General features: G+C 45.9%; 1 protein-coding gene and 1 long non-coding RNA gene across 2 annotated transcripts in view; one reads left to right on the forward strand and one right to left on the reverse strand.

The window, feature by feature from the left end:
• TSHZ2 (teashirt zinc finger homeobox 2) overlaps positions 1-23,624 on the forward strand; it is an 885,630-nt gene that overhangs the window by 653,468 nt on the left and 208,538 nt on the right. The window lies entirely within an intron of this gene.
• On the reverse strand, positions 14,794-15,728 carry LOC129626120 (uncharacterized). Its single transcript, XR_008701773.1, has 3 exons — positions 15,590-15,728; positions 15,319-15,424; positions 14,794-15,048 (listed from the first exon to the last, which is right to left on the reverse strand). It is a non-coding gene; the product is annotated as an uncharacterized LOC129626120 (long non-coding RNA).

The raw sequence follows: 23,624 nt of genomic DNA on the forward strand, positions 1-23,624 counted from the left end.
TAGTGAAAGCGTGACCATGGTAGCCTTGTGGACAAAGAGATCTGGAGTCCCCAGCACAGGACATAATACATGTGGCATTCTCAAAAAATACTTCTTGAATGAACTAATGGATAAACTGACTTGTCTGAGCTCAGTTCACAGTAATAAAGTGCTAAATCTGCACATGGCAGGCAGGGGACGGATGGAGATGACTAAGAAGGTGGACTTTGAGGCCAGACAGAACGAGATTCACATCCAGGCTTGCCAACGCTAGCTAAGTGTCCTCAGACAGCTGACTTTCTCTCTCTAAGGTGCAGTTTCCTTATTTGCAAACTGTGTGTGAGAATAGCTGTGTTAGAGGGTCATCAGCTTATAAGTGGCTGACAGATACTAGTTTTTGTTATAATTATTGCCAAACAGGGTGTGTACACCATATTGACACTAAAAATCTATTTCCTGAGCATATTTTTCTTACTAGACACTGTAGTGAGCTCTAAAAACTAGGGATAAAAATGAGCGAGAGAGACCAGACGCCAGGCCTGAGTGAGACAGACCATACCCCAGATGAACATGATAATTTTAGACAGGGTGGGGTTCCTGGGAACACATTAAAAGCAAAGGCAGTGTTTGGGAGTGGACAGGTTACGTCAGAGAAGTGGGTCAGAAAAAGTTTCTCTGAGGAGGGACAAGTAAGCAGGGTCTCCAGGGAGAAGAAGGAGGTGACCCTGTCAAGATTTGAGTTCCGAGATGCCAAGGCTGAGGGGACAGCGTGTGCTGGGGTCCTGCAGGGAGAATGCTGGCGCCAGAGTGCTCGGCACACCGCGAACAGGTGAGTCAGGAGGAGGACGGCCCAAGGTACTCAAAACCCTGCCGGCTCCTGGAGGACTCCAGGGGCAACCGCAGAGCATTAGGGTTTGATTCCAAGGTGATGGCAAGCGACTGGCAGGTGTGTCATAGATGGAGGACTAGGCTGATTTCTTTTTCAAGGTAATTACTCTGGGGGGGGAGGGGGGAACGGGGGTGATGACAGGTGTCAGGAAGAGTTGCAGGAAGACAAGTTAGGAGGCTCCTGCTCAGAGAGATGCTCACAGTTGGGACGAAGTGGGTGGCAATGGAGAGGAAGATGGGAGCAAGGTTGGACTGACTGGAGATGGAGGCACAGGACAGGGCAGTGAGGCAGGAGAGCAGCACGCTTGCTCCTCGCGGCCTGGACTGCTCACGCTGGCGTTCCGTATTCCCCCGTTGCTCCCCGCTCTCCCCCGGAGTTTCCGTAGGGTGTCCTGTTCTCTGGAGAGGCGAGCCTTCTGTTCCCCCGTGAGACTGAGCTGGGACGTCAGGGGCTTTGGCTTTGGCTCCTGGGAGATGTGAAATCAGCAGGGGTTCAGGCAAAGAAGGAAAGGAGGTAACCTCAGCAGAGACAGCTTTCTGGTATCAGCTGCTGTTTGTTTTTGCTTTTGCTCTTTATTCAGTATTTACATGGACCCAACTTAGTATCATCAGAGCTTTTAAGGAAACTTGCTCTAAAAACTCAAGGGACAGTAAAATGCAAACCAATGAACATAAGATACAAGAACCAAGAAATATGGTATTTCTTTGTTGTCGCTCAGTCATGTCCAACTCTCTTTTCTACCCCAAGGACTGTAACCCGTCAGGCTCCTCTGTCTATGGGATTTTTCAGGCAAGAATACTGGAGTGGGTTGCCATTTCTTTCTCCAAGGGATCTTCCCGGCCCAGAGATCGAACCTGGGTCTCCTGCATTTGGCAGGTGGTATCTTTACTGCTGAGCCACCATAGAATCTCTAGTGGTGTATTAATTGAAATAGTATTTCCTTGTAAGAATATGACGACAAGATCCATTGATGGGTTTATTCAGATCTATTTTCTGTGTCTGTTGCTCTGTGTTGGGGCATGAGATCAGCAAGGCAGACAGTTGTCCTGGCCCTCGTGGAGCTTATAATTTAATGAAGGAAGACAGGTTTTAAGAAACTCAGTAAAAATAAAACAGAGTCCTTTGGTTTCCTAGGACAAAGGTAGCTATTTGTGGACCGGCAAAGCATGACTGACAGATGCATCAGGACCCTTTTTACTCTTATTTGTATTGTTTTAGTATCACTTTTAAACTACAAAGATTAAAGAGTACAGATCAAATCATTAGCATCAGATTACTTTAAGGCTGATTCATATGTATATGATAAGTATATGATTCATAAGTATATGTTTTATACAGTAAGTACACTTTTAATAAATTATGTAAATTACTAAAAATCCTGGTGATTAACATGCATACACACAGTATTCACTTCAACATGAAATATCCGTATGGTTCGTCAGCGCCATATTCCCAACTGAAACTTGCTTCCAAGTCTATTAAGAATTCTATTCCTTGAGCAGAGGAAAAGAGTGAGTTTCCTGTTTTGCCCAGGACGACAAATGAAGTCAAAATTTATGGCGTTATGTCTATTTAATTTGACCCAGGTATACCCAGGATGTCGCATGAGGTGGGGGGTTGTTTCTTCTTCGTTGAAGTGATTCTGTTTCCTTATCTTGCTATTTATTTTCTCAATATAATGAGTGTTAATTAAGTATCTGCTTTGCTCAAGATACTGTGATGGGAATAAGTAAGCTGTGTTCTGTGACTCTATCAGAGATGTTTAAAAGTTGTCTTGTTTTTCATATTATGGAAGTAATATGTATCTGGATATCTACATTTCAAGTATACCTTTAATAATATGAATATGTATGTGGGAATATGCATATATTTATGTATATATATATATATACATATGTATGCATCCTCTTTCTAAAATATATATGTGTATATATATATAATTTAAAATATGTGTGTATGCATATGTATATTAGAGAGAAATAGAGAATATACATAAGATGTAAAATAAGTAACAATTCACTCTAATTTATATGTATATGCACATCATATTATATAGTCAGATTATGTTACTGTATTACATATTATGTTGTTCAGTTGCTCAGTCATATCTGACTCTTTGTGACCCCATGGACAACAGCAAGCCAGGCTTCTCTGTCCTTCCCCATCTCCTTGAGTTTGCTCAAACTCATGTCCAGTGCGTTGGTGATACCATCCAGCCATCTCATCCTCTGTCGTCCCCTTCTCCTCCTGCCCCCAATCCCTCACAGCATCAGGGTCTTTTCCAGTGAGTCACTTCTTCGCATCAGGTGGCCAAAGTATTGGAGTTTCAGCTTCAGCATCAGTCCTTCAAATGAACATTCAGGACTGATCTCCTTTAGGATGGACTGGTTTGATCTTGCAGTCCAAGGGACTCTCAAGACTCTTCTCCAACACCACAGTTCAAAAGCATCAGTTATTCGGTGCTCAGCTTTCTTTATAGTCCAACTCTCACATCCATACGTGACTACTGGAAAAACCATAGCTTTGACTAGATGGACCTTTGTTGGCAAAGTAATGTCTCTGCTTTTCAATATCCTGTCTAGGTTGGTCATAGACTTTCTTCCAAGGAGCAAGTCTTTTAATTTCATGGCTGCAGTCACCATCTGCAGTGATTATATATTCTGTGATATGTTTATAATATGCATATTATATATGTATATGTTACTTAATGTAATATATTACACGTTATATATTTATACAAACATAATACATATTCATCTACATTATATAATATATATTAGATTATTATATCACATACACTTTATATATGGATGTGTAGCTAAACAGATATTTCTAAGGAAATCAGTTTCTTATATTTGTTTTATTTTTGCTTTTCACTTAAAATTTCACAAATATTATTTTAATTATTAAGTTACCTTTACATTGTAACAGCTGCTGAGTTTGCTGCTGTCTGATGACGTGGTGTTATGATCTATTTAATTAGAGTGTTAGTGGAGGACAGTTCTAACGTTGGACGTTTGAGTCGCATCCGTTTTCCCTCTGATAATCCCTGTTGTTAGGGGCGTCCCGTTAGTTAATGAGGATTGTTTCCGGATGATAACCTCCCAGATGCAGCCTCCGGGGTTAAGCCTTCCGGAATAGACGTCATCGTCACTTTTGAAGTCGCTCGGTGCTGTCCTAAGGTGGACCGTGTGAACGCAGTAGGCAGAGGCAGAAACGGCTTTACATTTTCTATCGTTGTCAGATTCACCTGCAGAAACAGCGTTCTTTTGTCAGAGGCGCAATCTCGAAGTCAAGTTGGTGCTTTAGAGCAGAGAGACAGCTTCGTGTTTCATAAGTACCCTCAGCACTTTCTCCTCTTTTCAGACAGTCACAGAGACTCCAGACTGGAAGGAATGGAGAACATAGGAAATGGACTTGTGGACACAGTGGGAGAAGTAAAGAGTGGGAGGAACAGAAAGTAGCATCCACAGGTATACACTACCACGTGTAAAGGAGAGAGCTGGTGGGACGACGCCGTGTAACACAGGGAGCCCAGCCTGGTGCTCGTGATGACCTAGAGGGGTGGGGAGGGGCGGGGAGGGAGGCTGAGGCCGGAGGGATATATGTGTGTATATATGTGTGTGTGTGTGATTGTGGCTGATTCGCGTTGTTGTACAGCAGAAGCCAACACAATGTTGTAAAGCAGTTTTCCTCCAATTAAAAATTAAATAAATACATTACAAAGAAATTGTCATCACTAAAAATAAATAAATAAATTTGCTTTGAAATTAAATAGCCCTTACACCAGGGAAATTTCTTTAGATATTTAAATCATCTTCCAAGCAAACTTTTTCCTAATTAAGTGTTCTCATGGTATGTGTCTTCTCCAAGGCTTGAGCTGTTGGTCAGACCTATTTCTCGGGACTTGTTCCTCTGAGTCTCCGCGGATATGGATTTTGATCTGTTTAATGGCAGGAGGTTGCGTGCACGGCTGATGTGTCTAGTTGTCTGTTCTGTGAGTGAGGCATTTTGCTTGAACGCCATGCTATTCCCCTCTCCCTCCTGTGTGTACGGATAGATTTCTCCTGGGCATGTGCCTGAGGCGGCGCCCAGGTCCAGGGTGGTCAGCTGTCCACAGGGCTTGCCTGGGGTGGTGCCTGGGTCCAGGGTGGTCAGCGGTCGGCGGGGCTCGCCTGGGGCGGTGCCCAGGTTTGGGGTGGTCAGCAGTCCATGGGGCTCGCCTGGGGCGGTGCCCGGGTCTGGAGTGGTCAGCGGTCGGCGGGGCTTGCCTGGGGCAGTGCCCAGGTTTGGGGTGGTCAGCAGTCCATGGGGCTCGCCTGGGGCGGTGCCCGGGTCCGGAGTGGTCAGCGGTCGGCGGGGCTCGCCTGGGGCAGTGCCCAGGTTTGGGGTGGTCAGCCGTCCGCGGGGCTCGCCCGGGGCAGTGCCCGGGTCCAGGGTGGTCAGGGGTCCGCGGGGCTCGCCTGGAGCTCCTGGCCCGCCCTGTCCCCATGCCACACCCTAAGATGCTGCAGCGGCCCACGTGCAGAGCAGGGACCTCTCTCGGGGCAGAATGCCTGCTCCACCTCACCGGGTCTCCGCACACGCCCTGCTAAACTCACTCCGCCACTAGCACTTCCACTCTGCTGGCAACTCACCTGCCTGAGGCTCGGGCAGGTATTTCTTGAGTACAGCATCACATTTCGGAAGCCGGGGGCAGCCTCTCCTGCACGAAAGGAACTGGTGAGAGTTCTAAAGTTGTCTTGAAACCTACGTGCTCCTCCAAGTTCATTTCTAGCCATTCCCCTCAAGAAGCCTTTGGGTTTGAGAAGCAGAAACTGAATATCCTGGCCAACTTCTCTCTCATACCTAGTTTGGTTTTCTCTCTAGGGACAAGTATCACTGACATTTATTAAGTACCTACCGCCTACCGAGCACCTTGCTAGGCACTGTCTATGTCTTTTCCTGTTGACCCCTCTTTCCACCATGGGCATTTATCACCTCCATTTCACAAGAGATGAGATCGACTCTGAAAATGGTGAGACAATCTCTTAGAGGAAAATATGAAATGCTTGCCTCTGCTTTAGGGGCTTCCCCAGGCCTGCTTCTCAGACTCTGACCTTCATCCATCTCTTTCTTAATCTAGCCACGCTGACTGCTCTTAGGTAGGGAACTTTTTCCTGCCTCAGGCCCCTTGCACGTGTTCTTCCTTTTGCCCGGAACCCTTTGGCTCCTTCCTGCCCCACACCTCCTGGGATGTGGTTTTCTCACCATTTCAGCAACTTCATCTCCACCTGGGGACCTACGCTGATCACCTGATTAAAAACATACTCCACTCTTCCGCCACCTTTATCATCCTGGAGAACTGTCCAGATTCTGAGAGCAGCCGCTCCTCCTGTCCTTGCCTTTGCCCTCAGTAACATTTCTTAGCAAGAGTCGGGATCCTTCTCTGTCTCCATTCTGTTTTAGCAACACCGGTACAGGTTAGGTGCTCGGTAAACGTGCATTAAACGACTAAAAAAGTTGAACAAAGATTTTCAAAGCATCTGCTCTGTGTTTGGTGCTGTTCTAGGCACCGGTGATTCAGCAGCAAACTAAAATAAAAAGCCCCACTCCAGGAGGGAAAGACAGATATTAACAAGGGCATCAGTAACATCCGAGGGAGTGGTGCACACCACGCAGGTAATGGAGTACAGACCAGCTGCTCTCAACAAAGGCCTGTCTGGCAAAGTGACATTTCCAGAGAGATCCAAATGAAGTAAAGGAACAAGTCATACAGATGTCCCGGGGTGGTGGGGGCGTGTAGTATTTCAGGAAGAAGAAACCGACAGTGAGAAGGACCTAGGGCAGAGACATGTGGGTGGGTGACGCAGCAGAGAGACAGCTTGACTGGCGTGGAAGCAGGAAAGGGCTGACAGGTAGGGGGTGGAGTCAGAGCGCACAGCACTGGCCGGTGTGTGTAAAGGCTTGTGGACCTCAGTAACAATTTCAGCTTCTACTCTGAACGCAGTAGGAAGCCACTTTGAGCCAAGAGGAGACATGTATACATGAATAAAGTTACACGGCCTGAACTCCGTGAAGCCAGGGTAGAAACGGCTCTCTGAATCCCGAGCTCACTTCCTCCTGCCGTATCCATCCCCACTCGCGTGTCCTCCTTGTGCATTTGATCGTCAGAGCAGGGCCCGCCCCGCTTTGGGAAGCCAGCTGCGACAGCTGAGCCTGCTCTGGGGGCAGGGCCTCTTTGTCTCGTGTCCTGTCTGTCTGGGGCGTCAGCGTCCACCTTTGGAGTCGGGGGCCCCACCCCAGGGACCCGGGCCTCTTCCGGCTGAGCGCGGAGCCGGCCTGGATCGCATTAGCGGCACTGCCTTCCGAGGGCCCGGCGCCGGCAGCGGCTCCCGCTCCGAGTGCGATGCCCTGCAGCCTGGCAGGGTGCCAGGTGTGCGTAAATTGGGCCCAGGGTTCCTGTTGTTGTTTTCCGCTCACACAGCAGCTGCTTTCATTACTGCGCCGTGAACCCGGTCTCCCGGCGTCGTCAGCCAGCCCTCTCTTCGCAGACGCCAAGGGGAAACGAAATTGGTTTGTCTCTGCAATCAATAGAGCTACCTCCTAAGTACCCACCCCGCTCCTTGTGAACTAATTACCAGACAGTGGACTAAAAATGTTGCCTGTTGTACTAGTGAGAACTCTCCATGTCCAGGGATTGGTTTACATCAAAAAGATCGGTTCCGTATCTCCAAACAGCCAGGGGTGTCTCTGCTTTGGCTAAGTTGGATGTAAGGGGTTCAGATGGAGTCATCAGAACTAGGTCTTATTCTCCCTTTCTCTTCTCTTCCAGATGCTTCTCCTCTCAGGTTGTAGCAAGATGCCAATAGAAGGCTCCACCTTACCACCTCAGTGATGCCAAGACAGCTGTTCCCATTTCTAGTAGACATCCTGGAACAGAGTCTCCTTGGTTCATACCCAGACCTAAACCAGTCATTTTCCCAGGGCAGCACAATGCTGATTAGACATTCCTGTGTCATGTATTCAACCTGGCACAAGTCTAGGCATTAGTCCATGTAACCCTCAAGGACCATCAACAGGAAAAGGACAATTTCTCAAGGAAGATGGGGTCAAATTACCAGATGCTGGGTAGGAAAAACCAGTTGATGCTAATTTTCACATTCTCTTAGCGAGTCCTCAGAGAACTCTGTGTCACGGTTATTATCCCATTCTGCAGATGGGGAAGGTGAGGTTAAGTCAGCCAAGATGCACAGCTGGTGAGCGGTAGAGACAGGATCTGATTACGGACTTGTCTGTCTGAAGCTGATGCTCAAGGATCTCCTTCCACTTGAGACAGGCGGTAGAGATGCTGAAAAGAGGATCAGGATGGAACCCACTGTCCTAAAGCAACCCTACTGGCACTTAGCTCATTAAAAAAAACTTTTTTCAGTGTCTTTCATGCACTTCAGAGGAAGTTAGAAACCAATTTTCCAGGTAGCCTGACCATCATGGTGACTCACTCTTTAACAAGTACAGAGTGGAGTGTTCTGAAATTATCCTGCAGGGAAATAAGCGTCTCTTCCATCACACCGTGTTACCTACACGTACGGAGAATCCATATGTCCACAACACTCTCTTATATAAACGTGTGGAGGCGTGTTTTAAAACCATACATATTCATATCCTCTGTGTTTATGTAGATAAATATAGGTATTTACCCCTCTGCTAGATTCATATGCATCCAGGGAATCAAACATTAGTTACAATCTCCTTAGTGAGGAAAAACATGTTCCCTTCTCTCCTGTTCCTTTTATGATCATCTGAAATTCCTCTTTGTAGTGGCCACTAAATCATCTGGCAACATAGCATCCTCTAACTGTTAGATCGTGTACACATCATGTCTTTACATTTCTGAACCTCCTCCTCCCTGGCTTTTTACTATTAACAACAATAATTAATAGCATTGTATGAGGTGTATGTTTATAATCTCAATAAATTCCCACAACAATGCTTTGTAGGAGGCACTAGGGTTGCCATTATTTTTACAGATGAGGAAAGTGAGGCTTAAACAATTTGTCTGCTGAAACTTGCTGAACTTCTGATGGAGCTGGAACTCAAACTTGGCTTTCTTTTATTTTAAAGCAAAGTTTCTCAACCTTTCAACTATTGACTCTTAGCTGAGCCAGTAACTACTCTACTATTATGTAAGTTGAGAAAGAGAAAAGCAAAAATGGAACCCCAAGTCTCCAAGGTTAGCTAGGAGGCTCTGTTTTATGTATGTGTTAAATCGCTGAGATGTGTCCAACTCTTTTCAACCCTTTGGACTGCAGCCCACCAGGCTCCTCTGTCCATGGGGTTTTTCAGGCAAGAATTCTGGACTGGGTTGCCATTTCCTCCTCCAGGGGATCCTCCCAACCTAGGGACCAAACCTGTGTCTCCCATATCTTCTGCATTGCAAGTAGATTCTTTATAGTGGAAAACTTGCAGAAATCTATCAAAACTATTTGATCCAACAGTTCCAGTAGAAAAATTGGTTAAAATGTGTTAGTATATAAGTATAAAATTATTCAATACAGTATTGCTTATAATAGGAAAAATTGCAACTACTTAAAGGCTCATGAATATGAAATCAGTTAAATAAATTAGAGTACGTGAATCCCATGGACTCTGGTGTCCCATGTTTCTTTAAAAGAATGCAAAAGCTCTACGTGTAAACATGTGGAAAAGAAGATATATTTTAAATGAAAAAAATTACGAAGAATAGCATAATCCCAATTTTTGGGGGGTGAAAAAATTCAGTCTGTGGGTCTGCATAGAGGTGGAGTATTGGTGAGTGTAAATATATTGGATTATATATAGCAAATTGCTAGAAAAATATAAACCAAGCTGATAACCGTGATTACCTCTGAGAAATTTGTATGTTCAATTATTTTCTACACTGTAGACTGTGGCTGTCAATGGGGCACTTTTGCTCCTTGGGGTGCATATAAGGGCATGTCTGGATATGTTTTTGGTAGTGTGTGAACACACGGGTGGCGGCCCTGGCAGGGGTACTGTGTTGGCCTCTGGTGCAAAGAGACCAGCGAGGCTGCTAAACGTTCTCTAACGCACAGGACAGCCCTCATAGAAAGGGTTATCCTGCCTAAAATACCAATAGAGCCGAGACTGGAAAACCCTAGTTTTTAACCCTGATTTGGTGCTTCAGTTTGTTACTATAAGCATTCATTAATCTTATACTTTAAAAAAAAAATCTGCAAAACAAAGTCTCAATTCTGATATTTGAATAGAAGCATGGTTGCTCATGACTTTAAAGATCAAATCAAAGAAACAAGTTTAACATCATTTTTTCATATGAACATAAAATACTTTCTGTTCCATTAGCAGAATAAGTCTTCCTTATTTAAAAACCTGAGACCCGAGGAAGGCTCATTGTAGACATGGTCAGTTAATACCAGTGAGGACGCTGATTTGTGTGTGCTTAGTTACTCAGTCGTCTCCAAACCTTTACAACCCCAGGGATGTAGCCCACCAGGGTCCTCTGTCCATGGGATTTCCCAGGCAAGAATGCGGGAGTAGGTAGCCATTCCCTTCTCCAAGGGATTTTCCTGACTCAGGGATCCAACCCATTGTAGGCGGATTCTTTATGCTCTGAGCCACCCCGGAAGTGGCTTAAATCGCTTCATCTGAAACATCTGTGTTTTGCTTAAAACTAAAGATGAAAATCTCTATGTTGTATTTAATTATTTCTTTAGTTGTGAAACGAAGCAAGTGTTCTAAGTAATCCTTCATTCTCTGTGAAGAGAGTAACTGCCCCGGCATTTCCTTCTCCGAACAGAAATACTCCTTTGTCACAGTGCGTTAACGTTTCAACTTGGAAATAAAACATCTCTTCTCTCTTATCTGTGCTGTAGTGTCTCCACAGAGAGCATCTTTTTACACATTTAATTTCTGAGTACAGAAATGATACCGAGTGTGAGTAGGGGGAAGGGCAAGCCTTGAGTGAGATTTCCAATAAGGAAAGACTTGCTGTAGAGTCTTCCAAGGTCTTCAGGAAACGAATGAAAGTGAAAGTGAAGTCGCTGTGTCGTGTCCGACTCTTTGTGACCCCGTGGACTGTAGCCCACCAGGCTCCTCCGTCCATGGGATTCTCCAGGCAAGGATACTGGAGTGGGTTACCATTTTAGGTCTTGCTTAACTTGGGATGACTGTCAACAGTGACTCCAAGACTGAGGTTATTACTAACCCTAGGGTCAACACCTTGACACTGACTTTGTCTTAATCTACCCCTGCCCAACCCTGAAGTATAAGACCCAGAGTTCTTAGAGTCACACAACCTTTAGGGTTACATACTGGCCTGCTGATGTGTGTTTGGGCTTCCCTGGTGGCTCAGTGGTAAAGAATCTGCCTGCAGGAGATGTGCGTTTGATCCCTGGGTTGGGAAGATCCCCTGGAGAAGGAATTGGTAACCTACTCCAGTATTCTTGCCTGGAATTAATTCCCATATTTGTCAGATTGGGGCACGTTTTGCTGCAGTAAAGGAAAACCCTCAGATTGCGATAGCTTAAAACAACAAGGATGAATTTCTCATGCTCCTTACACTTGTGTTTCGGTGTCCTCATCTGGTCTGCAAACTGAGCACAGCAGCCGCTGTCTGGGAAGGCCCTCACTGGCCCTTGTGACAGAGAGTAGAGGGCACACCCTGACTCTCAAAGCGACGCGCACTGCTTCTGATCACGTTTCTTGTGATCGTGGCTAGCTCCAACAGGGTCGGGGAGAACCGACGTTGAACAGGGAAGAGACGTGAAGTGTCTGTGAGTGACTCGAATGATTTCCAGTCACCAAGGTGTAAAAATGGCGTGCAGATCTGAATTTCTGGCTGCTTCTGAGAACTTGCGGAATCTTGCAGCTTTGGAGGCACACAGTCGGGGAGGGAGGGGATGGGGGTAGCTAGTAGCAGCTCTCCTACTCGTGGCCTGCGGACAGGCCACTGTTTACCAGCTCACCACCCCTACGAAGTTGTTCCACTCACCTAAGATGTCAGCTCGCTTCCTGTAGGAATTTGCATTGCGTTTCTTGAACTAAAGTCTGGCCTACTGGCAGCAGGTCCGTGATGGAGTTGGGCGACCCGGCTTGCTGCCTGGGAGAAGCCCCTGACCACTGTGCGATCAGGCGGGGTGGTCCGGTGCTCCGTGCCGCAGGTCATGGGGGAGTGCAAAGTAACAGCAAACAGGAATACGAGCAGTAACCTCCGAGGGCTGTGACGAGGCTTGAATGAGAAAAGTCCACACAAAGCGCTTGATTTAGTGCTGGGCGCAGAAGAGAAGCAACTGCTCTGTCCTTGTCACCATCAGCCGCATCACCACCGTCATCTTTCCAAACCGCAACCCTGCCTGGACCGTTAACTGACACAGAACCGGGGTCACGGGGTAAAAAGCTGTCGGTGGATGAATACTGACCAGCCCTCCTCCCCTCTCTCTGTATCTGTTTCCTATCTCATAAATCAAAAGAGTCGGACCAGAAGCTTTCTGAGGTCCCTTCCAAACCTGACATTCTGTGATTCCAAGACACAAGGAGGGCCCCCGGATTCCTCCCCGAGCTTTCAAAGCATTCCCCATCTAAGCTTCAGAGAGGGTCTGGAGAGTGTATCTGTCAAGGGGGCTGCAGGCAGGGGGGAGCCGCGAAGCCAGAGTATGAGGCAAGCATGGGAACAGCCTTAACCACAAGCTCTGGCCTTGAACCCATCCAGGGAACACTGACGTGTGCCAACGATGCATTATCTGTTGACGAGCCTTCCCAGGAAATGGTGTTCTGGAACCCTCCACAGCCGGTGACCTCGGCCACCCCCATCGGTTCCCTCCAGCACTGGTCTCCTCTTTCAGGGCACGTGGGGGGCAGCAACGAGACCCCCAGGGCTTTGTTTGTGTGCTTCAGGCGGCCTCGCCTCTGAACACTCCAGTGTGATGACAGGTATGATCACCCTGAGCTATAAAATACACACCAGCAAAGAAAACAGTGGCTACAAGTTTGTGTGCTTGAGTGCAGAGGGAGCACACTCTGCTAATGAGAAGAAGAAATCTTAACTCCATTTAGATTTCTGCAAATGAATCAGTATTTGATTCAAAAAATGTGGAAGCTCAGCTTAAACAGTCAAGTAGGTATTGCTAGGAATCCAGGCTCTGGAGTCAGACAGTCTCTGCCCCTGGGCTGTGGCCTGAAGCAAGTTCTGTATCCTCTTAGAACTTCAGCTCCCTTGTCTGCAATGCGAGGGTGGGAATCCTGACCTTGTGTAGTTGGGAGGTTGACTAACAGAACCACCTTCTATAGTTAATGAAGGGTCTGGCACCTGGGGCTTCCCTAGTGTCTCAGACCATAAAGAATTCGCCTGCAATTCAAGAGACTGGGGTTTGATCCCTGGCTTGGGAAGATCCCCTGGAGAAGGAGATGGCAGCCCACTCCAGTATTCCTGCCTGGAGAATCCCATGGACAGAGAAGCCTGGCAAGCTGCAGTGCATAGGGTCACAGAGAGCTGGACACGACTGAGTGACTCACTCACTCGCTTTTACTCTTCACTGGCACCTGAGCCCTCCATACACGTCGAGGACAAGGTGGGACCTGTCTGGCGGTCCAGTGGCTAAGAACCTGCCTGCCCATGGAGGGGCCATGGGTTTGATCCCTGGTCTGGGAAGATTCCACAGCCCATGCTCCACAACCAGAGAAGCTGCTGCAGTAAGAAGCCTGCACGTCATAAGGAAAGAGTAGGCCCTGCTCACCACAACCAGAGAAAACCCGCGAGCAGCACAGAGACCCAGTGCAGCCAAAAATAAGCAGATAAAAGCGAATAAACTTATAAAAAGTAAAGAACAAGGCAGCTCAGTTGCTGCTGTCCCATAAGTCATCTCCGTGGAGCGCACTGAGGAGGGGCTGATCTCGAGAATAAGCATGTGTGAATGAAGATGCCAGAAGGGTCTGTGACATATCGGATGCAGCATGCTCCCCATGAAGACCCACGCGGTCATGAGAGCACAACCCATTATTCTGAGAACTGCTTATTCTTCAGGAAAATGTTAAAAGTCTAAGGCTTTGTGTGAAATCTCCTGATTTTTTTTTAATGCTGTCTAGTTTATTAAACTGGCATATTTAGCTCCAGTAAAACTAGACTCCCTCAACACTTTGTACCCTCCGAAATAGCAGTGGCTTTTTTAAGGCAGAATTTTGTCTCGTATAAAAGTGCAGGCAGGTGGTTGAGAAGGGGCAGCTCACTTCTTGTGGTCAGGGACCCAGGCACCTTCTAACTTGTTGCTCTGCTCCCTTAATAAGAAGCTCCTTCTTGTGGTCCCTCGTGGTCCAAGGTGGCTGCAGTAGCTACTGCCATCACATGTATATTCCAGGCAGCAGGGAAAGGAGCAGTAGAAGGATGCTCCTCTTTTAAAAGTATAACCTGGAAATTACACATATTTCCATACATATCTGTGCCTAGTACATTGTCATAAGGCTACATCTTTCTGACAGAGAGCCTAGGGAGTGTGGTTTTTACTCTGGGTGGCCAAATACTCAACCAAGAATCAGGATCTACAATTAAAAGGAAAAAGGAACAAAGCCACAAATAATGTGGATTTTTTTTTTTTTTTTAAACATGAACAGGAAGCAAAACACATCAGTAGGTCACTTGGGAACACAGGAAGAGCCAGCCTACGTTGGGGATGTGGTAAGAACCTTTTGTTTCAGTAGAAGTTTCTGTGTATTAAGATGACTGTCAGCACCAACATCAAAGTAGTTCCCATGCATTGACCTTAGGTGCTAAGCACGCGTGACTTCTCCAACCCTCGGAACAACCCTGCAGAGGTGGTCAGCCTCCTTCATCAAATGCGGGAACAGAAGTCAGAGGGATGCGGTGATTGACCGGTGCGCGCCGTCTGTGAGTGGCGGAGCAGGGATCTCGTTTCAGGCCCCTCCCACACCACGTCTTTGCTTCCTCGGTGCCGCTGCCGGTGCAGGTCCCGGTGCCGGTGCCTAGGACAGCGGTTCCTCACCTCCCTCCGCCCCTCCCGGCTCCGCGCAGTTCTCCGTCTTGGCGGGAGGAACCTCGTCCCAGCATCGTCACAAGCTGGAACCCAGGTTACGGGAGGTCACAGACAGCCCAGGACCCACACATGCAGACGTTGGGCCTTCCCGCTGTTCTTTGATCTTTCTCTTCATTAAGTTACACATTCCTCCACCTACTTACATTTTAAGAGGAGGAGAGAGAAAATGTGAAAGAATGACTCTGAGCCGAACTGCTTTTCTTCAAAATCACGAATAATTGTTTTCCCGGGGTGTCTCAGAAGGCGTTCCCCTCTCATCTCTTGCCCGGGGCTTGGCAGTCGACTTCAGATTGCCCCTTGCTTGCTTTTTTTCTAGCACAAGCGTTCCGTGTAATCCATCATCGTAGCCATTATCCTGCTTCTGATCAAGGGCAGGATGGAAAAACTCCCTCTCCCTTCAACACCTACCACCAGCTCTTTGATTTGCCAGGCGTGGGCAGGAGGGAAGTTTCCGGAGAATGACCTCAGACCCTCTCCATGCAGGGCCCCACGCAGCAGCTACATCGTAGTCAGCCTGGGAAGAGAACACCCGAGCCAGCTCTTTGTAAAAAGCAAATGGCTTCAAATTCATTTCTTTTCCCTTGTTGCCAAAAGGCTTTTCTTCCTCCTCCTTTTGTGGGTACCCTGTGCGTGAAGGTTTCTGGGAGAGGTTCATCGCATGCACCTCCAACCAACTTACCAAGCTTGAAGCATTCCTGGGCAGCCCAGCCCTTATCAAGATAAGTAGGTCAGCAATTCACCCAGCTGGCCACAGAACTGAGGCGGGGTTTCTCTCAGCCTCCCCATGGATCTACATCTGGGCCCAGATCACCTCCGGTGGGGGCTTTCCTGAGCTCTGTAGGATCTTCGGGGGCTCCCTTGGCCTCACCCACTAGACGCCAGTGGCAACCCCTCCCCAGTTGCTACAATCCGAAAGGTCTCCAGACATGGTCAGGTGGCCCCTGGGGGCTAAATCACTCCAGATGGAGAGCTCCTGCCTTAGGGAGGTTAATCCAGGTTCATAGAGCGGTGAGGGCTGTGGGTTCTGCCTGTTGGCCCTGAGGTTACTTACTGGTCCTGTGACCTAGAAGGGCTCATTGCTTCTCTGAGTTCAGTTTCCATGTCTGTAAAATGGACAGGAGGACTGGATCTTCTTTGTGAGCTTATTGGTGGTGTCCATTGACATGTTTGTAAAAGGTTTAGAGAGCCCCAGACCCCTAGTAAAGGAGAAAAGAAAGCCAGCTTTTATGAAGGTTCGCTGCTGATATCAAGCTGACAAAGCAGCTCTGAGGATGGGAGAAGTCTGGGCCCTTGCCCCCTTCAGCCTCTACCCTTAACATTTCCCTGGCTCAGATGTCATGCGCTGGTAGACAAACTTTCTAGTTCTCTTCCTCAAAATACTCTTGGATTCAGGCTCTCATGCTTGTGCTCAGGTGCTTCCTCCAGTTCTGATTGCCTCCCTCGTCCTCTTCATGGTTAACACCTGCCTACTCACCCTGAAAGTACAGCTTGGAGGCCACCTCCTCCAGGAAGCCATCCTTGCTTGCCTCCTCCCTCCCCCGACGAACTGGGGTATGTCTCATCCTCAGGGACTGAGGACGTCTCCGTCCCTTGCAATATTCTGCTATCTTCACCATTAGGTAGTGCCCTCCACAAAGACAGGAACTGTGCCTTATGTATCTTGGAATATCTGGCATTCTGCTCGGGACCATACACTGACACAGTGAGAACGTCTGTCAGAGTGCGCGAGGAGGGAGAGGTCGAGGGAAGGAAGAAGAAAGGGCCGGCTGCAGGAAGCGCCCAGCACAGCGCCTCGCAGGGGAAAAAGTATTTGGGTCATGAGTAGCTACTTTTATTTTCGGCGTATTTTCTTGCTCTTGTAGTTCTCTTCACTGTCAAACTCTCACCAGCCAATGAGCAGACCTGAATCTGCAAAGAAAGATGCCTTTCCTTCTCAAGGGCGAACTCCATGTCTTCACAAATAAAACATCTGATACATTAGATACAAATTACGACTGCCTCTTTTTTCCAAGTTTTCTCGTGATTGTGTTCATTAACTCAACAAATATTTACTGAGCTCCTGATTCAGGGGAGAAATGACCAAGGTCCTTGCTCTCAGGGAGCTCTCATTTATTACATAAATTATTATGTAATTATCATACATAATGTAGTAGACATATTTATTACATAAATCGTATGTAATATTTACTTATGACATAAATATGTAAATATGCAGTGCCAGCAGAGAGATGTAATATGCAGAGTGATCAGGGAGGAGTTAGAGAGGGTTGGCTGAGTGGGGTGGTTATTTAAAATGGTCTGTCAAAGAAGGATATTGGGTAAAGTAAGGTTTGAAAAGAGCTGAAGGAAGTGAGGATGCAGATCTCCTAGCTGATCCTTACACATCCCTTTAGATGATAACTCTTGGTGTGCTGCATGCGGAACTTCAAGTACAGTACCCTCTGTATCCATGGTTCAGCGTCCCAGGGATTCAATCCACTGAGGAGGGAAAATATTTGAAAAAAATTCCAGAAAGTTCCAAAAGGCAAAACTTGAATTTGCTGTCCACTTGAATCATTAACATAGCATTTACATTTTATTTACAACTATTTACATTATATTTACAACTATTTACATAGAATTTACTTTGTATTAGGTATTATGAGTACTCTGTGAAATTGAAAGGTTTTAGTCCCTCAGGGCTCAGTCATGTGGATTCTTTGTGACCCCATGGACTGGAAACCAGCCCCCGCAACCCCGCTCCTCTGTCCGTGGCATTCTCCAGGCAACAGTACTTGAGTGGGTAAGCATTCCCTTCAGGGGATCTTCCCAGCCCAGGGATGGAACCTGGGTCTCCTGCCGTGCAGGCAGATGCTTTACCATCTGAGCCACCAGGGAGACTCTACAAGTACTCTGTGTGTGTGTGAGTCACTCAGTTATGTCCAGCTCTTTGCAATCCCATGGACTACAGCCCGCTGGACTCCTCTGTCCATGGAATTCTCCAGGCAAGAATACTAGAGTGGGTTGGAGAGCGAACGTTGCAGATAGATTCTTTACTGTCTGAGCCACCAGGGACGCCCCTGAGTACTCTGCTGCTGCTGCTAAGTCGCTTCAGTCGTGTCTGACACTCTGTGACCCTATAGACGGCAGCCCACCAGGCTTCCCCGTCCCTGGGATTCTCCAGGCAAGAACACTGGAGTGGGTTGCCATTGCCTTCTCCTATGAGTACTCTAGAGGTGATTTAAAGTGTATAGGAGGATGTATGTAGGTTATACAAAAATAGTACACAACTTCACACCATGTTACAGAAGGGATTTGTGCATCCATGCACTTGGTATACTTGGGGATCCTGGAATTAATCTCCCCTGAGGAGACCTAGAGATGATTGCATTTGCAGAGAAGAGTTAATTATTTGAGAACAGCCTGTATCAGCATGTTCCGGAATATCTCCAGAATTCATGCTTCTTGGAATGTTAGTAGAAGTTCACTCAAAACATAAAGTCTGCAGAATTTGGAGAAACAGAAAAACAGAACTTACCATTTTCCCTTGTTGCAAGACTCTTCAGAGCCTTTAACAGGTCAATGACTGTCATGAATGTCCAAGTGGGAATTAGGGAATATGGTTCCCTAACTTGTTTCGGATTCAGACGGCCTTATTCAACAAGCATATTGTAGGACTTGTGCTCAGAGGGATGTATTTTGGTAAAATCTCTTTTGGACAGGGTGTCAAAGAAATATTTTAATCATATTACTATGTCTTGGGAAAAAATCCAGGTGTTTCTGAAGGATTTGCAGTGGATCTTGTTCAGGACCTTTCACTGTTGAGAACTAAAGGAAGCATCAAGTCGTTGTATTCCCTTATTCCACAGTGATTGTGCGAGGATCGAGAGTGCACACATGCTCATCTGACTGACTTGGAAATGTGTTGGTCTACTACAGGGCAAAACATTGGCGCAAAAAGCTGCTCATTATTGAGCCCAACTTTACTTTACCTGCCTGTGTAATAGTCCCTGAGGTTTGGAAATGCAAGATTTAGCTCAAAGAGCATCTAAAGATCACTCTGGACTATTTGAGAAAAAGCCACAGAAGTGGCAAATCGAGAGCAGGGCCTCTGGCTACACAAGGCTGGACTCGCACAGAAATCCTACCAAGCTCTCGCCGAGTCTCAGTTGGCATTTCCTCTAAAGTGGGATTCTACTCTGATGGCAGATGTTTGTCTTTATCCAAAGAAAGGTTGGGAAGGCATAGAAGGGACTTTGTAGAGGAGGGTGAAAACTGAAATTGCTAGTTTGGATAATATGCCCATATGTATACATTTATAAGTTTATTATAGTAAAATACACGTAAATTTACGTCTTAGCCATTTTTAAGTACACGGTTCAGTAACGTCAACTATATTCACAGTGTTGTACAACCAATCTCCAGAACTTCTTCATCTTGCAAAACTGAAATTCTGTTAACAGCCTCTCCTCGTTCTCCCCCACTCATAGCCTCATTCCGCTCTCTGTTGTTGTTACGTTGCTATGTCGTGGACGATTCTCTTAATGTCCAACAAAGCCCGCCAGGCTCCTCTGTCCGTGGGATTTTTCAGGCAAGAATACTGGAGTGGGTTGCCACTTCCTTCTCCAGGGGATCTTCCTGACCCAGGGATTGATCTCACACCTCATGCATTGGCAGGCAGATTCTTCACCACTGAGTCACCAGGGAAGCCCATTCTACTCTCTACCTCTCTGATTTTGACTACTCTAGGTACCTCATATAAGTGAAATAAAGGATTTGTCTTTTTGTGACCTGGTTCATTTAACTCGGCATAATATCCTCAAGGTTCATCCACGTTTAGCATATGCCTAGACTTCCTTCCTTTTTAGGGCTAAATCATAGTCCGTTGTATGGATATACTGTATTTTGTTTATCCATTCATTTGTTCTTCTTCCACTTCTAGGTTATTGCACGTAATGCTGCTGTGGACATGAATATATTAATTTTTGAGAACCTAATTTTAATTCTTTTGGATAAATATCTATAAATGAAATTGCACTCGTTACATTTTTAAAACAACTCTATTGAGATATAATTCACACACCATAAAATTACCCTTTAAAGTGCAAAATTCAGTGGATTTTAGTACAGTTGACCTTTGAACAGCAGCTGGGTTTGAATTGCTCAGGTCTATTTATGTGCAGATTTTTTTTTTCAATAAATATGTAGTACACAACTGCATGATCCAGGGTTGGCTGAATCACTGGATGTGGAGCCAGAGATAAGGGCACTGGCTGTAAAGTTCCAGGCAGATTTCTGAGTACATGGAAGATTGGTGCCCCAACCCTCAAGCTGTTTAAGGGTCAACTGTATGTTCACAGATTCATGCAACTGTCCCCACAGTTGATTTTATAACGTTTCCACCACCCTACAAAGAACCCTTATGCCCTTAGCAGTGACTCCCCACCCCTCCCATGTCCCAGCCCCAGGTGAGCACTAATTTACTTTCCGTCTCTATGGATTTTCCTCTTTCGGACATTCATTTATAAGTGGAATCACATTGTATGTGGTCTGGCTTCGTTCACTTAACAGAAGGCTTGCAAGGATCATCCACGGTGAAGCCTGAATTCGTGCTTCGTTCTGTTTATTGACGGCGAGTATTCCGCTGCATGGATAGGCCGATTTTGTTTACTCATCTGTCCGTTAGTTAATGGGTGTTTGTGTCGCACCCATCATACCACATTACCATCTCCATACTTCTTGCCTTGTGACGCTGCCAATATCTAGCCTTGTGGCATTCAGAATTTTCCTTTTCTCTACTGGGACAAATAAGACCCTTCATGAAGATGTAGCCCAGAGAACTCATCTGAGCAGTGAACTGCAGGTTCATTGACCCCGCCCCCCTTCACAGTCTTATTCCCTCCAAATAGAAAAGGAAGAAAACTCCATCCACTCAGCCTAAAAGCAATATATATATGTATTTTTTTTTCCTTCTCTATTTCTAATGGAATAGACTTGTGCTCTTTAGGGAAATCAATAGGAGGGGTAACAACCGATAATACTATGAGAAAGGAAATTTTAAAAGACTCTTTGGAAATAGTGCATACATAAAACATTTCTGAACTATCTGCAAATGCAGGAATTATCCCTCGATGCAAAGGATCTGTGCCAAAGTAAAAGTCTGCTTGGGCTTTTATGAATTTCCATGTTAGTGGCAACTTTCTCACCCCAGCGTCTGTGACGGCTGCTGATCTCTCCTGTGTCGTCCAGTGTCCACGTCTCCAGTTCCATTAGAGAACAAGGCTGTTCTGTCTAATTAGTAATGGAGCCCGAAGTGAACTCAGAGTGTTTCAGGCATCACAGTTCTTAGCCATGTGTCCAGAAGCATTTGGATTTTACTGAATGCCAGGGCAAAAGACTCTTAGGGGTTTGGGCAGCATATTTCCTTGCTCCAGATGTTGAAAGGAATAGAAGTCAGATTTGGAATGAACTGCGGGAAGACTTACCACAAGCTGCACCTGTTTGAAAGCTCAGCCGTGGAGGCAGTCTTCTCATTATTTGAGCGACCTGACAGACGTCCCCCTTCTCACTCATATTTCACATTTACGCAACCACCGTCCAACTTGGTTACAAAGAAGGTAGAGAAACTTGTCATTTGTTTGATCATCGTCGTGGTGTAAGAATTTGCCTGTCACTTGTTTAGGATAATGGCTGAATTCTTTCGTTTGTCAGGGGATGCTTGGCAGTTCGGATGTGTTAGACTGCTCGCAAACAGCTGAAAGAAATCCACACATCCTATCCATTGTCAAGCTCATTTAGCAGATTATTCTAAGACTAAAGTAAGGGAAGAGAGCTCAGGCTATGAGTCTTTTAAGAAAACATTACAGAGTGTGAACAAAAGCAAATCCACAGAACTTTAAAATGTCAGAGAACTTAGAAATCTTTCAGTTTGAAGGGTTTGAAAACTCATCTGCCCACAGAGCCCCGGCAGATAGTAAAAGGAAAAAAAATAAAACAACTGAAAAAGGAAAAGTGGCCGAGAGAAGTTGATTGCCTTTTTCAAGGCCCTGGGAGGGGTTCTAGCCTTTGTTCAGTAATCGTATGTTTTCATGAAATTTGCAAAAGATATTGAACTTTAATTCACTAATAGGGCAGCAGCTGCCATGTCTGACACGCCCACTCCGTCCCATGTTCTCTTATGTTGGACGATCGATGATGTTGGAGTCATCCCAGGACTTTTGTACTCGTGGGCCACAGGAAATTTTTATTTATAATTTTTTCCTGCAGTATTAAGCATGCTGCAAATACATTATATTCACCATTTTGTATTATTTTTCTTAAAGAGCTCTTTCCAGGTTTTAAAGCTTCAGACTTCACAAAACCAGCAGGCAAGGCAGGCTTTATGGAAATGTGGGCACTTCATACCTGTCTGGTAGGAGCTGTTTTCCTGGGCTCAAGGCAGTTGCCAGGTGGGTGTTTTAAAATGCCTGCCGTGATCACTTCCCTTCAGTGAAGTCAGAAATCCAGATTTTCATGTCAAATGTTCTAATTTCCAAGTATTTATAACTAACCAAACAAAACTAATTGGAAGGTCAAGTTTGATCTGTGGCCTGTCAGTTTTCAACCTTTGCTATTTATGATGAAAAAGCTAAATGAACAGGTCTAAAAATATTGAGCCATCCATCCACACCGTTATCTTCCAAAGCCCTTACACTGAAATGATCAACCTAGTTTGTTTTGTTTTGTTTTACTTTTAAAGCATTCAACTAGTAATCATTGAGTGCTAACTGTGCTTTTTACATAGATCTGAGTTTCTCCCGAGTTCAGCTCTTGATTAACTGTGTCCTAAGGAGCCTCCATCCAGGATTAGTGCTAGGAGACAGCCTGATACGAAATTACATCTTGCTATGCCAGGATGCTGAAGACAACTAACTGAAATTCACAATAATTCACACAAAGCATTCAGATCCTTATTAAAAGAAAAGCTTCAAAAAAATGGCATGAGGTTTTATATTTATGAGCACATTAAGCTAGTCCTTGTGTTCAGTTCAGTTGCTCAGTTGTGTCCAACTCTTTATGACCCCATGGACTGTAGCACGCCAGGCCTCGCTGTCTATCACCAACTCCCAGGGTTTATTCAAACTCATGTCCATTGAGTCGCTGATGCCATCCACCATCTCATCCTCTGTTGTCCCCTTCTCCTCCAGCCTTCAATCTTTCCCAGCGTCAGGATCTGTTCAAATGAGTCAGCTCTTCGCATCAGGTGGCCAAAGTATTGGAGTTTCAGCTTCAACATCAGTCCTTCCAATGAATATTCAGGACTGATTTCCTTTAGGATGGACGGGTTGGATGTCCTTGCAGTCCAAGGGACTCTCAAGAGTCTTCTCCAACACCACAGTTCAAAAGCATCAATTCTTTGGCGTTCAGCTTTCTTTGTAGTCCAAATCTCACACCCATACATGATTACTGCAAAAACCATAGCTTTGACTAGATGGACATTTGTTGACAAATAATGTCTCTGCTCTTTAATATGCTGCCTAGGTTGGTCATAACTTTCCTTCCAAGGAGCGTCTTTTAATTTCATGGCTACAGTCACCATCTGGAGTGATTTTGAAGCCGCCCAAAATAAAGTCTGTCACTGTTTCCATTGCTTCCCCATCTATTTGCCATGAAGTGATGGGACCAGATGCCATGATCTTAGTTTTCTGAATGTTGAGCTTTAAGCCAACTTTTTTACTCTCCTCTTTCACTTTCAT

Source organism: Bubalus kerabau, chromosome 13 (genome assembly GCF_029407905.1).
Source record: "Bubalus kerabau isolate K-KA32 ecotype Philippines breed swamp buffalo chromosome 13, PCC_UOA_SB_1v2, whole genome shotgun sequence".
NCBI lineage: Eukaryota > Metazoa > Chordata > Mammalia > Artiodactyla > Bovidae > Bubalus > Bubalus kerabau.